A 13,521-nucleotide genomic window follows, 5' to 3' on the forward strand; every position below is an offset into this window, starting at 1 on the left:
AAATTTAACCCTACATGTAAATAAAGTGAAACCCGAATTTTTAAAATTGAACCCTTTTTCCTTTTTTGTCTCATTTTAACAAAAATGTTTTTGTTCTTTCCTTGTAAAAATAACTTTTTGTTTGAAAACCTACATGTAAATATTTGAAATGGTAAAGTGTATTTATATAAAAAATGAGTTACTTTTCAAAAAAAAAAAAAAAAAAAGGAAATGTGAAATTCACAATTTGGGAATTATTTTATCATTTTAAAACAAATATTTCTTAAAAAGAGAATGTTATTTTTACAAGAAAACAATAAAGACATTTTTATTAAAATGAGACTAAAAAAGATTAAGGATTAGATTTTTAAAACTGATTTCCAATTACCCTTTTAATCAAATAACACTTAAAAAAAATACTAGTGGAAGTCTTTTTATTAGTTGGGTGGCAAAGGGTTTTTCCCTTTCTCCTTTGTCTTTTTTCTATATTTTAAATAAATTTATAACTACTTTAATAATGAAGCCCCATCTAGTTTTTAACTTGTCAAAAATTAATATTCAAAATCAAATTATAAAAAGGAGTTTTTAATATTACTCTATTTTTTTTAGCTTTTTACTAAAAAAAAATTTGTTTTCGAACTTTAAATTATTTTTTTACTTTGTATAACTTATTATAAATTGTCTGAATAAAAAAAGACAAGATGTTTAATTTTTTTTAAATAAAAAAATAACATATTAATTTTTTTTTTACTTTTTAATAAAAATGAAATATTATAAGAACAAATAATTTAATATTTAATATTATTAAACACTATTTAATTTTAAGTTCTATATTAAATTTTATATTTTATATTTTTTTTCTTTCTTTTTACTTTTTTGGGCTGGGAATTGTGTATATTGAATATCGGACCTATCCACTGTGAGAAGTCCAAGTTGCTTTTCTCTCAGTCCAGTGAGGGTTTGCTTCCCAAGTGTTCGTGAACGGCTTGGTTGCTTCTTTCTCAATTCAAGCTCCAAGTTTCGTATCAGTAAACTAATCTCTCGCTCACTCACTCGGGCAACGGCTTTCACAAATAGAAAGAAAGAAAGATCTTTTCCGGGTCACCCCCTTCCCTTGGAAGAGAAAATCCAGTAAATGAAAGGAGTAAAATTGTGGGATGGCAAGTGCATTGACTATAAATCAAATGACCCATAACCATATTGACTTTTATTTTAGAAATGGACACAGTGGAGGCAGATAATTCTACCACGTGAACCTTTAGAACTCCCCACTAGGAAAATAAACAAAAAGAAGATATCTTAGATATTATCATAAAGTTTCAATAAAGTTGTCACAAAAGATTCCTTAGCAAGTTGCATTTGATTAGATTACTATATAGTTTTATAACTAAATTTTAATACATTTCTAATAGTCAATTACATTGAATATCGAAGATCATAACTTGGTTTAAATGAGATATAACGTAGCCATACTTCAATTAATAAAAAAAAATATGATCATGATCGGAAGATGTCACGAGTATGTTATTTCATTTTAAATGAATTAATTAATATTTTATTAATTTTACGAAGGGTGAGTTAGGATCTAAAACTAAGTCGAAAGATAGAATCGATAAACAATAAGTGAATATTCATTTACTACCTTATATAATTTTATATTTTAGAATTTATATTAAAATTATTTTTTGAAACACAAATTTAATATATTATAATAATATTGGAATTATTGGTCTTTTAAAAAATAATTTTTATTAATATTTTTTAAAATGTCATAAATTAAAAATAATTTTTAACTATCATATATTTTGAATTATTTCTACCACTACCATTTTTTTTTATAAATATTTTATTAAAAAATCTATGTATATATAAAAATTTTCAAAAGGGTGAGCCTCTCAGGTAGGGAGGGGTCAACCAGAGAGAGGTCAATCGTATGCTTTGTCATTTGGTATAAGTTTAAAAACTTCCAAAATATAAGAATTAATTGATTAAAATGGATGAAATGATTTTTAAATTTGTGAATTAAACTTTTCCTATGTTTTTACTTAAAAAATAACTCATTTTTTTTTTTTACATAAATGTTTTTTATTATTTCAAATATTTATATGTAGGTTTTAAAAGAAAATGATTTTTATAAGAAAATAATGAAAATATTTTTGTTTAAATAACGTAAAATAATAATAATAATAATAAAAAGTTAAATTTCAAATTTTGAGTTTTTAATAACCCTTTTAAACAAATAATCCAAAAGGGGAAAGGGGATGTCGGTTTTTCATTATCTGCTTTTTTTTTTTTTTTTTTTTTGGTGGTTGTGACCTTTTTCCGCAATGGATGACTCGTGCAAGAAGGGTTCTTTTCATGGCCACATCTCCTTTTGCAAGAAGGGTTCTTTTCAGGACCACATCTCCTTTTGTTCTAAACTTTATGGAAAAATCCATGGTGTAAAAATAATAATTTTAATATTATTAAATTTTAGTTAAGTATAAATGTAATTTCTTAATTTAAAATAACTTTTTTATTTATTTTAAGTCTTATCTAAGAGGATTTTCAAATATGTTTTTTAAAAATTTGAATATAATTTTGGACTATTTTTTTTTTCTTTTACAGTGATTTACTCTTATTTAAAACAAAAATGGATGGACCAATTTTTTTCCCTTTAAATTTTTGTTAAAGTTATAATTTTAAAAATGCAATCTTTGTGAAGTTTTGGCACTAAATAGACCTCTAAGAAAAAATAATGTTATATTTATTTATTTATTACACCTTTTTGTCAAATTTTATTTAAATATATTTTGAACCATTTATTAAATTCAAAAAATCAATCTTAGAAAAAGAACTTTGAAAAAGTGAGTTTTTACACACTCATGTAAAAATAATTATAAAATAAGAATTATTTAAAAAAAAAATTTAAGTTTCATACACTCACTGATTGAAGGTAATACCTAGCATGGTTAAAGGTAATGCCTATATCATTAAATTTTCTTCTTCGATGAGGGTAAATTTGTACCTTCAATATCTTAATGGGTATTGAAGGTGGACCTCCCCTTCACCCCGAAGAATAGTTTGAGAGATCAATCACCTTCCACCATCATTCGTTCAAGTTCACATGTGGATAACTCTAAACAAGTTCAAGCAACTTTCAAGATTTTAAAGATAATAAATTATGGAAACATACTTTTCCCCAAAAATTCCAACAAAAAGAAGTTTGATTGAGTTGCATATCATTATGAGAATTTTCTTTTCCATTGGGGTAAATTTGCACCTTCAACATCTTGATGGGTATCGAAGGTGGACCTTCCTTACCCCAAAGAATACTTTAAGAGGTCAATCACCTTCCACCACCTTTCGTTCAAGTTCACATATGGATAACTCTAAACATGTTTAAGCAACTTTCAAGATTTTAAAGATTATAAATTATGGAAACATACTTTTCCCCAAAAATTCCAACAAAAAGAAGTTTGATTGAGTCGCATATCATTATGAGAATTTTCTTTTCCATTGGGGTAAATTTGCACCTTCAACATCTTGATGGGTATCAAAGGTGGACCTTCCTTGCCCCAAAGAATACTTTAAGAGGTCAATCACCTTCCACCACCTTTCGTTCAAGTTCACATATGGATAACTCTAAACAAGTTTAAGCAACTCTCAAGATTTTAAGGATAATAAGTTAGTTTAAGAACATATAGAATCTTTACTTTAGTCACAATAAAAGGAAAAAGGCTTGTCAACATGTTGAATTAAGATTAAGAATTGAAATACAAACAACAATTGACCAAGAGTTGGTAAATTTGGAAAGGTAACTGCAAGAATTTTTTTCCTTTCTTTCTTTTTCATTTAGAGATTTTTTATTTTTTATTTTTTTTTCTATTTTTTGGAATGGAATAAAGATGAGGGCTGAGGGGATAATGAATGAAATCAATTTATATTTGAATGGAAATTTAAAAGAAATTAGGAAGAGAATGGGTTAAGAATGTGCTATTAGAAATAGAAGAAAAAACTAAAAAAATGCATGTCTATATATGATATATTACAAACCATGGATTAAAATATCAAAAATCATGAAAACATGGATGGTTAAATCTTACAAAACTAATGAAAAATATAAAAACATCAAACAAAAATTCTAAAAAAAAAAATTAAATTAATAATACTCAAATTAATCAAAATTTCTAGAAGTATTAAAAAAAAATAAAATAAAAATAAAACAAGTAAGAATATACACATTAAAATTATTTTATTGAAAATTTTATAAATATATTGGATATAAAAAAATATTATATATATAATTCATTTTTATTTAAAAATATTTATAATTTAGTTATAAGTATCATGTGTTTAATGATAAAAATACTCATTAAAAGGTTATCATGATTTTTTTTATAGTATTAATAGTTAGTTAAATAGAATTTAAAAATGAAATAATTAAATTTATTTGAAAATGAGATAAAATTAATTAATTTATTAAAAAATTATTTTAATATTTCATTTTTTAAGAAAAACTTTATAATACAAAATTACTAAGTATATATATATATGGAGCTAGGCTTGTTCTGTAAGCAGACGGTCTTTTTGTAACTTAACCTTTGATAAAATCTAATTTTTTTTAATCCATCATCACAACACATCAATCTAACTAACTCCACATTTTTGTTTTTATCTTTTCATTCTCAATCTTAAAAACCCTTTGTGTAACTACATTTTTCACATGCATCCTCATTCAACGGTGAGATTCGTTTTTTATTATATATAAAAAAAATCTTTGAAAAAGACTCGGAGTAGTCATTTATTTTACATTTTTATAAAGGAAAAAAAAAAAGAAATAAAACCCTATGCGACTCGTTATTGGAAAAGACAAGTTTGCAAAAATCGAATTTGGATATGGGGGTCAGATCATTTATTGGGAAGGTATGTGGTGAGTCGTAGCACCCTTCTAAACCCTCATACATACCATATCTACTAAACGAATGGAGGGAACTGTAACAATTAATTAATTAATCATAAATACTAAAATTAAGGACATAAATCAATATATACAAAAATAATAATAATAAAATCAAATTATAAGAATGTACAAGATAAATGACATAAGAATTATGCAAATCGATTCATTAAACTAATTATAAAAAAAGATATTTCAAAAATTACTTTTTCAAGAAATTGCAAAGGAGTTTACTAAAAACAATTTCAAATTCATGACTTCAATTTATTTATTTACAAAAAGGTTTCAATTCATTTCCCTTAAGTGATTTGATTTTATTTGCATTCAATTTTCAAGAGAGTTATTTACACTCATTGTTATTAAAAGAATTTTAAAAAAAATTCAAATTGACTTTGTTTACAATAAAAAGATTTTTTATTTGTTTTGTTGGAAAAATGATGAATTTTATAACTTTATTTACAAAAGTATTTCAATTTGATTTTATTTATAAAGGAATTAATTTCTTTACAAACTTAATTTATGAAAACATTTTCAATCCAATTTTATTAAGAAAATGATTTCTACAACTTTAATTTGCAAAATGACTCTCACCCTATTCTCATAAAAAGGTTATTTAAGACCTTCATTTACAAAATTATTTTTAATCCCATTCTAATTAAGAAAATAGAGTTTTATTTTTTTTTAAAAAAAACACTTTTTGGGCAATTTTATTAAAAAGTAACTTTTGGGACAATTTTATTACATAAATAAATTTCGGACAATTATTATTAAAAACAATTTTTTCAAATTTTATTAAAAACAAATTTATTTATTTATTTTTATTTTCCTGAATTTTTATTAAAAGAAACTTTCTTTTATTAAAAAGAATCATTTTAGAACTATTATTTTATTAAAACATATTTACTGAATTGTTCCTCTTGTTTAAATATAATTTCTAGTTTGTTCAATATTCAATTCTATACACAATGAGTAAACGTATACAAGCAAATATTTACAAGAACCAATAGAAATAAAACCAAATAGAAGTGAGGAATAAAATGTGTACTCCAACAAGCCTACAATAAGTTCAATGCGTCATTTACAATCTTCCCAAGCCTTTTTTTCTTTCATGAAATTTGGTTCTTCACATGTCATAAAATCCATGCTTAGCCAACATAATACCAATAGTAGAATAGTCCATGCAAAAAAAAAAAAAAAAAAAAAAAAAAAGAGTCCAAATGAAAATATGCAGAAATGTACAAAGTCCAAAATAAATATTCAAGTTCAAATTCAAACTTTGAATTAGTCTAAAAAGTTTCACCAATTAAAATATGCTTAAATTAGCAAATATAACCCAATAGAAATATCCCTCATGCTATAGTCTTTAGTCAAAGATTTCCAAATTAATAATCAATATACAAACATAACCTAATAGCCATCAACAAACCCAAAATATGGAAAATCAAAATAAATTCAATTAGACCTAAATTCAATATCCCAAAATCAACCCAATTTAATATGTAAAACCCAAAATAACATCCAAAATATACGTCTCATGCCCAAATTAAATAATTCAAATGGGCAAATCCCATATCAATTATCAACCAATCCAACAAATTTCACCCACAACAAAATGAGCCCAAAATTCAAAATTCAAAATTCATATCAATTAACAAGTCCACATTAATAATATACAAAGTCAAATGAAATAATATCTCAAGCCCAATCCAATAAGCCCAAATAAATAACAAATAAGCAATGAACCCAAGTCCAAATAGTATAAACAATATGCTATTGGCCTAATCCAAAGATCCCAAACTAACCAACAAATGCAATATATCTACAATCCCAAATTCTATATCCATAAACAATGCATTGTAAAGATCAAAATTATTAATAATAAGAAAATAAAAACACATAAATAATAAATAAGGAAAAGAGGACTTACCCAATTTCAAACCCTTAGAAAGAGAAGAGAGTTGCAGAGAAGGTGCTTGGAGATGGAAGAAAATAAAATAACATAAAAAATAAGAAAAAAGAAAAGAAAATAAGTGAGATAAGAAAGAGAAAGAAAGTAAGGGAAATGGAAGGATGAGAAAGGGGATAAGGGTTTTTCGAAAATGGTGTCGGCGTCACGTCGCTGGCAATGGCAATGGTGGGAGGTTGATAGGCTTTTGGGAAACAAAAATAAAATAAAATGAAGGGTAAAAAAATGGGATGAAGAAAATAGGAGAAAAGGGAGGAAAGAAAGGGATCGTGTGGGTGTCAAGTGGAGTGTGGCTGCTGGGAAAAAGAAGAAGGGAAAAAAAATGGGGAGGGTGGAGAGAGAGAGAGAAAGAGAGAGAGAGAGAGAGGAAAATAAAGGAGAGAAAAAAGAAGAGACCAAGGAAGAAAAGAGTGGAGAGGTGTGGTTGAGAGTGGGTGAAGTAGGAAGGGAAAAAAAGAAAAGAGAAGGAAAATAAAATAATAAAAATAAAATAAAAATACAAAATAATATTTAAATGGTATAAACAGACCAAAAAAAATCAAATGTGATCAGGTTTGAAATCGACGAATAAAATTGAGTTCATAATTAATGTAAAAATTAATTTGGAACAAATTTTGGGGCCTACATCTTTTTATATTTTTTTAGGAGTAGAACTAATGTAGGTTACTCATGGGTCATCAATGGAGGAATGTGTAATTTATCTTTTTCATTTATTTCCTTCACATTTATAAACTATTCTCCTTACGATAACTGTTTTTTTTTTTTAACTCTAGGGTGTATTTGTTATGATAGAGCATTTAAAAGTATAATATAACGTAATAATAAAGGATTTTTTTTATTATTTATAGTATGATTCCAATTTCATTTTTATCTATCCTATTTATGTATTTTACTTTTTGAGCATTCAAGGCCAACATATAAGGTCATTAGTGATTTGACTTATGAGTGGGACTTTAAAGTGATCATATATTCTCTATGGTTTGGGTTATCGATTGAGTTACTATTGATTGAGGTTTGTGACAACAAGTATTCTCAAAATATATATCACAATATCTCATGGGTTTAGACAATGTGTCTTTTTTTTATAATCCTATATGATATTGTTTTAGAAATTTATGAAATAAAATTTGACATATACTCTTAGAGGGTCAAATGTGTCACTTGATTATATAATAAGAGGATATAATATTTAAGGATGATAGAGGTAATCTTGAGAAGTTGATAGCATTCACCTTGTTAAATTGCAAATACTAGTTTATAGGGAGCTTACATATAGTGGATAATAGGTTATGGATTTGAGTTTAGTCTATTGTTTTAATATCATAAGATATTGGAGTGTAGTTAACTCTTTATAGTGAGATGTTATGTGAATTTCAAAATTGGATTTTGAAGGAGCTGATATTTTCCAATGGGTCTTAGTGGTCCTTACTTTTAATTCATATTCTTTTATGACACATTATTTGAGGGATTTTTGGGTTCTTTATTCATACAAGTAGGTGGACACATGTGATGCGCGTGAGGGTGTATGTAGATGATGTTTTGATAATTTAATCAATTTCCTAATATTATGAACATATAGCCATTTCCAAATGTTTGACATCTAAAAATAAATTTATTATATAAGAGTTAAAATTAACATATGCATTTACTTCTTATAGTCATATAAATTTTCATTTAATTATTATTTCAATTATATTGTTTAAATCAAAATTTATTATTGTAACTCTAGATATCAAATGATTTAATATTTGAAAATTAATTTTAATTATTTGCATTACATTATTTAAATTAGTATCATCCAATGGCTTTTTTCATATAAATCTATAGACCTGCGTTTTTCATGTGCGTTTCCACTCAAATGGCGAGATTCACTTTTTATTTGGTGAAAAATATGATTTTTAGAAAATATTTAGAATCACCACTTATTTTTGTTTTATTTTTAAAGGGAAAAAAAAAATAAGAAAGGAAAACCCTAAGTATGACTCCTGAAGGAAAAACAAGTCTATGAAAAACCAAGTTTGAATTCGGGGGTCAAGTTGCCTATTGGGAAAGTATGGTGGTGAGCTATAGCACCCCTCTAAACCCGTATGCATACGGTCTCTACTAAATGAATCAAGGAAATTGTGGCAATTAATTAATTAATTATGGATACCAAGAAAAATAATCACACAAATAAGTATGTACAAATCATGATAAAAAAATCAAATTACAAGAATAGACAAAACAAATAACAAGAGAATTATGAAAAATGATTTATTGAACTAAATAAAAAAAAAGATATTAAAATAAATAGTTTTCAAGAAATTTCAAAGGATTTTATTAAAAATAATTTTGAATGTTGAACCTCATAACAGTCTTAAAACTAACTACCAAACTCCACCAAAAAACTCCTCATCTGCACCAGATAACAGTCCCATTTGTTATTTTGTTATGGCTTAACTAATGTACTTGTAAACTGTTAGTTAATTATCTCATCTTCAAGAAGTATATAAATAGGTTGTAACAGTGTAGAAAGTGATATTGAACAAAAAGAAACCTTCCTGCAAATCCAATTTCTTATATGGTATCAGAGCCATCGTCCATCCTCACCACCCATATTTTCTTTTAGCTAAATCTATGGCCAATTCCATCCAAAGTTCCAATCCACAACAATTCCATGGTCCATAAGTCACCTTATCATAGTAGCCTAACATGATTCAATCACTGCACATGCTGAATCATCATCTTCCTGTTAAGCTGGATAGAAACAATTACCTTCTTTGGAAAACTCATATGGAGAACATCATATATGCAAATGGACTTGAAGAACACATTGAAGGACTCAAACCTTGTCCTCCCTAGATGACTGCAACAGGTGAAGTTAACCCGGATTTTCTCACCTGGCAACGTTTCGATCGCATGATCTTGAGTTGGATCTTTTCTCCTCTTACTCCCGAGATTATGGGATAGATAATTAGATACCAAACATCTAATACAGCTTGGGTAGCTCTTGAGAAAATCTTCTCAGCTTCATCCAAAGCCAGAATAATGCAACTCAGACTTGCATTACAAACAACCCAGAAAGGATCTCTACTCATCATGGAATATATCCTAAAAATGAAGACAATCACAGATAGTCTTGCTGCCATTGGAGAACCAGTGGCTGAATGTGATCAAATCTTGCAACTTCTTGCTAGTCTCAGAGCTGATTATAATCTTATTGTAGCTTCTTTAACAGCTCATGAAGATGATCTTATACTACATTCAGTACATAGCATTCTGCTCTCACATGAACAAATACTTCATTTCCAAAATTCTACAATAGAAGATGAAGTCATTTCAACACATATAACTACTCAAGATCATCCTCAACAATCCAGAAAATACCATACTAGGAAACCTAGCTCTTCTTTTAATAGTCAGAATTCATTCCATCACCAGCAAAACAGAAGACGTCCAAATGCTCATGGACAAAATCAGCACACACATCAATCTGGTAGCATACCCCACTGCCAACTTTGTGGTAAATATGAGCATACAGTAATCTTTTGTTATCAAAGATTTGACATTAATTTCCAAGGACCAAATATCTTATCTACAAACCCTACCAAAGCTTCATCAAATGTACCAGTCAACACCAACAAAATGCAAGCAATGGTAGCTTCACTTTCTTCAGCCTTCAATGATTCTTGGTTTCTTGACATCGGCGCCACTCATCATCTATCCCACATGGGTCAACTCTTCAACATACAACCTTATCAAGGCAAGGACCAAGTAACGATTGGAAACGGTAAACAATTGCCCATCTCCAATATTGGTTCCAAATACTTTCATTCCTCTCATAAATCTTTTCAACTTCAAGATGTCTTTCATGTCCTTTAACTTACCACAAACCTTATTAGTGTGTCTAAGTTTTGTACTGACAACAACTCTTTTTTTTTAATTTCATCCCAATATCTATCTCATTAAAGACAAAACTACAAAGCAAATTCTCCACCAAGGCACAACTGAACAAGGTCTATACAAGTTTCTTAGCACTCTTTCTTGTCATGGTTCAGTATCATCTTCATACAGTCACTCAACGTTTACCGCTCAACCAAAAAATGAATTCTCCAAGTGGCATAACATACTTGGACATCCAACTCCACCAATCTTGAAACAAATTCTTGCTTCTTACAATATTCCTTATAATACAAATACAAAACAAATTTGTTGTGCATGTTAGTTGGCCAAAAACCACAAGCTATCTTTCTCTTCATCTACCTCTAGGGCTTCTCATCATCTTGTACTAGTTCACTCAGATTTATGCGGTCCTGCTCCCATCCTTTCCACAACAGGTGCTCATTATTTTCTTTTATTTGTAGATGATTTTTCAAGATTTACTTGGATATATGTTTTGCATTCTAAAGATCAAGTGTCTTCTACATTTCTTAAATTGAAAGCTTTAGTTGAAACTCAATTCAACCTATCCATTAAAAGCCTCCAATTTGACAATGGAGGAGAATTCAAAGCTCTTGCTCCTCATCTTGCTAAACATGGGATTCATCATCAATTTTCATGCCCATACAAACACTCCGGAACAAAATGGACGAGTTGAAAGAAAAATAAGACACATTGTTGAGACTGGCCTAGCTCTTCTTAACACTGCTTCCCTACCTTTAAAATTCTAGACTTATGCATTGCAAATAGCAGTCCATCTCATCAATTATATGCCCACTCCAACCCTTCAACATATGTCTCCATTTCAAAATTTCTTCCATAAACTTCCAGACTACAGGTTTTTCAAAACTTTTGGTTGTCTTTGTTACCCATATTTACGACCATATTCATCCAATAAACTCCTTCATCGCTCAGCTCCATGTATCTTCCTTGGTTACAATTTGTCCCACAAAGGTTATTTGTGCCTCCATAATTCCACTAATAGATTTTACATCCCTAGGCATGTAATATTTGATGAGTCCAATTTCCCCTTTCATGCATCTACTTCTCTTCTATCGTCTTCAACATCTTTTCAACCAATTATTACCCCAGCAGTTCCAGTTCCTCTTCATTCTTCACAACTAATTCCCTCGCCATCCTCAGTTTCCTCTCTACCAATGTCCCATAATTTTACATCTCATATTCCCATTCCTCCTATAATTCAAGTCCCATTATCTAATTCATCCACCTTCAATTCTATTTCCACTTTCCAAAAGACCAACTGTCATCCCATGCTAACTCGATCCAAAACTGGAACACTTCAGAAAAAGGCATTCACCATCTCTGCACTAGCAGAACCATGTACAGTCAAGCAAGCCTTACAAGACCCTAATTGGGACCAAGCAATGGAGGTTGAGTACAAAACTCTACTAAAAACAAATACCTAGACTTTGGTTCCACCTCCTCCACATGGAAATGTTATCGGCTTCAAATGGGTTTTTAAACTTAAATACAAACCAGATGGAAGCATTGATTGCTACAAGGCTCGACTTGTTGCGAAAGGCTTCAATCAGACTCCGGAAGTTGATTACTTTGAAACATTTAGCCCGGTGGTTAAGCCTTCGACCATTCGTATTATTCTCTCTCTTGCACTAATTACTACTCAAAAAGTATTATTTTATAGCTTGTAATTAAATCTTTTAAACACTTTTGAGTAGTAGTTATTACCTTTTAACTCAATTGGCATGTTAAGGATCCTTGCAATCGTTTCTAATTAAATTGTGTTAAGTTTTGGTGTTTTTCATAGCTTTTTGGTCACTAAAGCAATCCAAGAATGAGGGAGATCTTTGTATAGTTCATGGCAAAGCAAGTTGAAGCTCAAATTCATGAAGAAACTAAGCTTCGGAGCTTCATAACCCTTTGCCAAAGCCAAATGAGGATGCAAGGAAGAAAATCACAGAAGAAATCAACCATCCAGCAAGTTCGCAAGTTGTGGAATCCAACTTGCGAAATTTTCACAATTTGCGAAATAGAAAGATGAAAGGAATCGTTGCAGGACAAAGAGCTGATTAGTTACAAGACAATTTCGCAACTTGCGAAACCACAATTTTAACTTGCGAAATGGACAATTTCAACTTGTGAAATTTTCGCAAGTTGCGTTTCAACTTGCGAAATCTACCTGTAATCTGAGATATTTGCGTACCGACTCCATTTCATATTTATCTTCAGATATTTGTGTGTAAATCCCTATTTTCTCCTTGTAACCCACCAATGACAAGTTTTCTTGGTTGGGAAGTTAGCAGGAGGGGTGAATAGTCTCTTTATATAATATCTATTGTAATTTTCTTTTAAAAAAAGATCTCGGGGGAGTTTTTCTTGGAGATGAACTTTGTATAGTTTTTCAGAAAGTAATACACAGAGCTCTGCTCTGCCTTACCTTCTCATTTTGTTTTCTCTTTTATTTTTATTTCTAGCAAATCAAACTCTGAGGATGTTTTCCCAAAGGATGAGTGGCTAGGCTTTTTGTTTCTGGGAGTGAAGGAAGCTAAGTAAGGTTCCTAATACAAAAGTGGAAGTTTCGTTGTTTCAGTTTTTAATGAAGAGAAAGTGTGACCTGTTAATGGTTTTTATCTTTTTAGTTAACTTAAAATCCCTTAAAATCACATGCGTTAACACTTGATAAGGCAAGTGGACTCTGTCCATTGAGATCCACTAGTTTATTTATTGCGAGCCTCTGGGA

The sequence above is a fragment of the Vitis riparia genome, chromosome 10 (genome assembly GCF_004353265.1).
Source record: "Vitis riparia cultivar Riparia Gloire de Montpellier isolate 1030 chromosome 10, EGFV_Vit.rip_1.0, whole genome shotgun sequence".
Taxonomy (NCBI): Eukaryota; Viridiplantae; Streptophyta; class Magnoliopsida; order Vitales; family Vitaceae; genus Vitis; species Vitis riparia.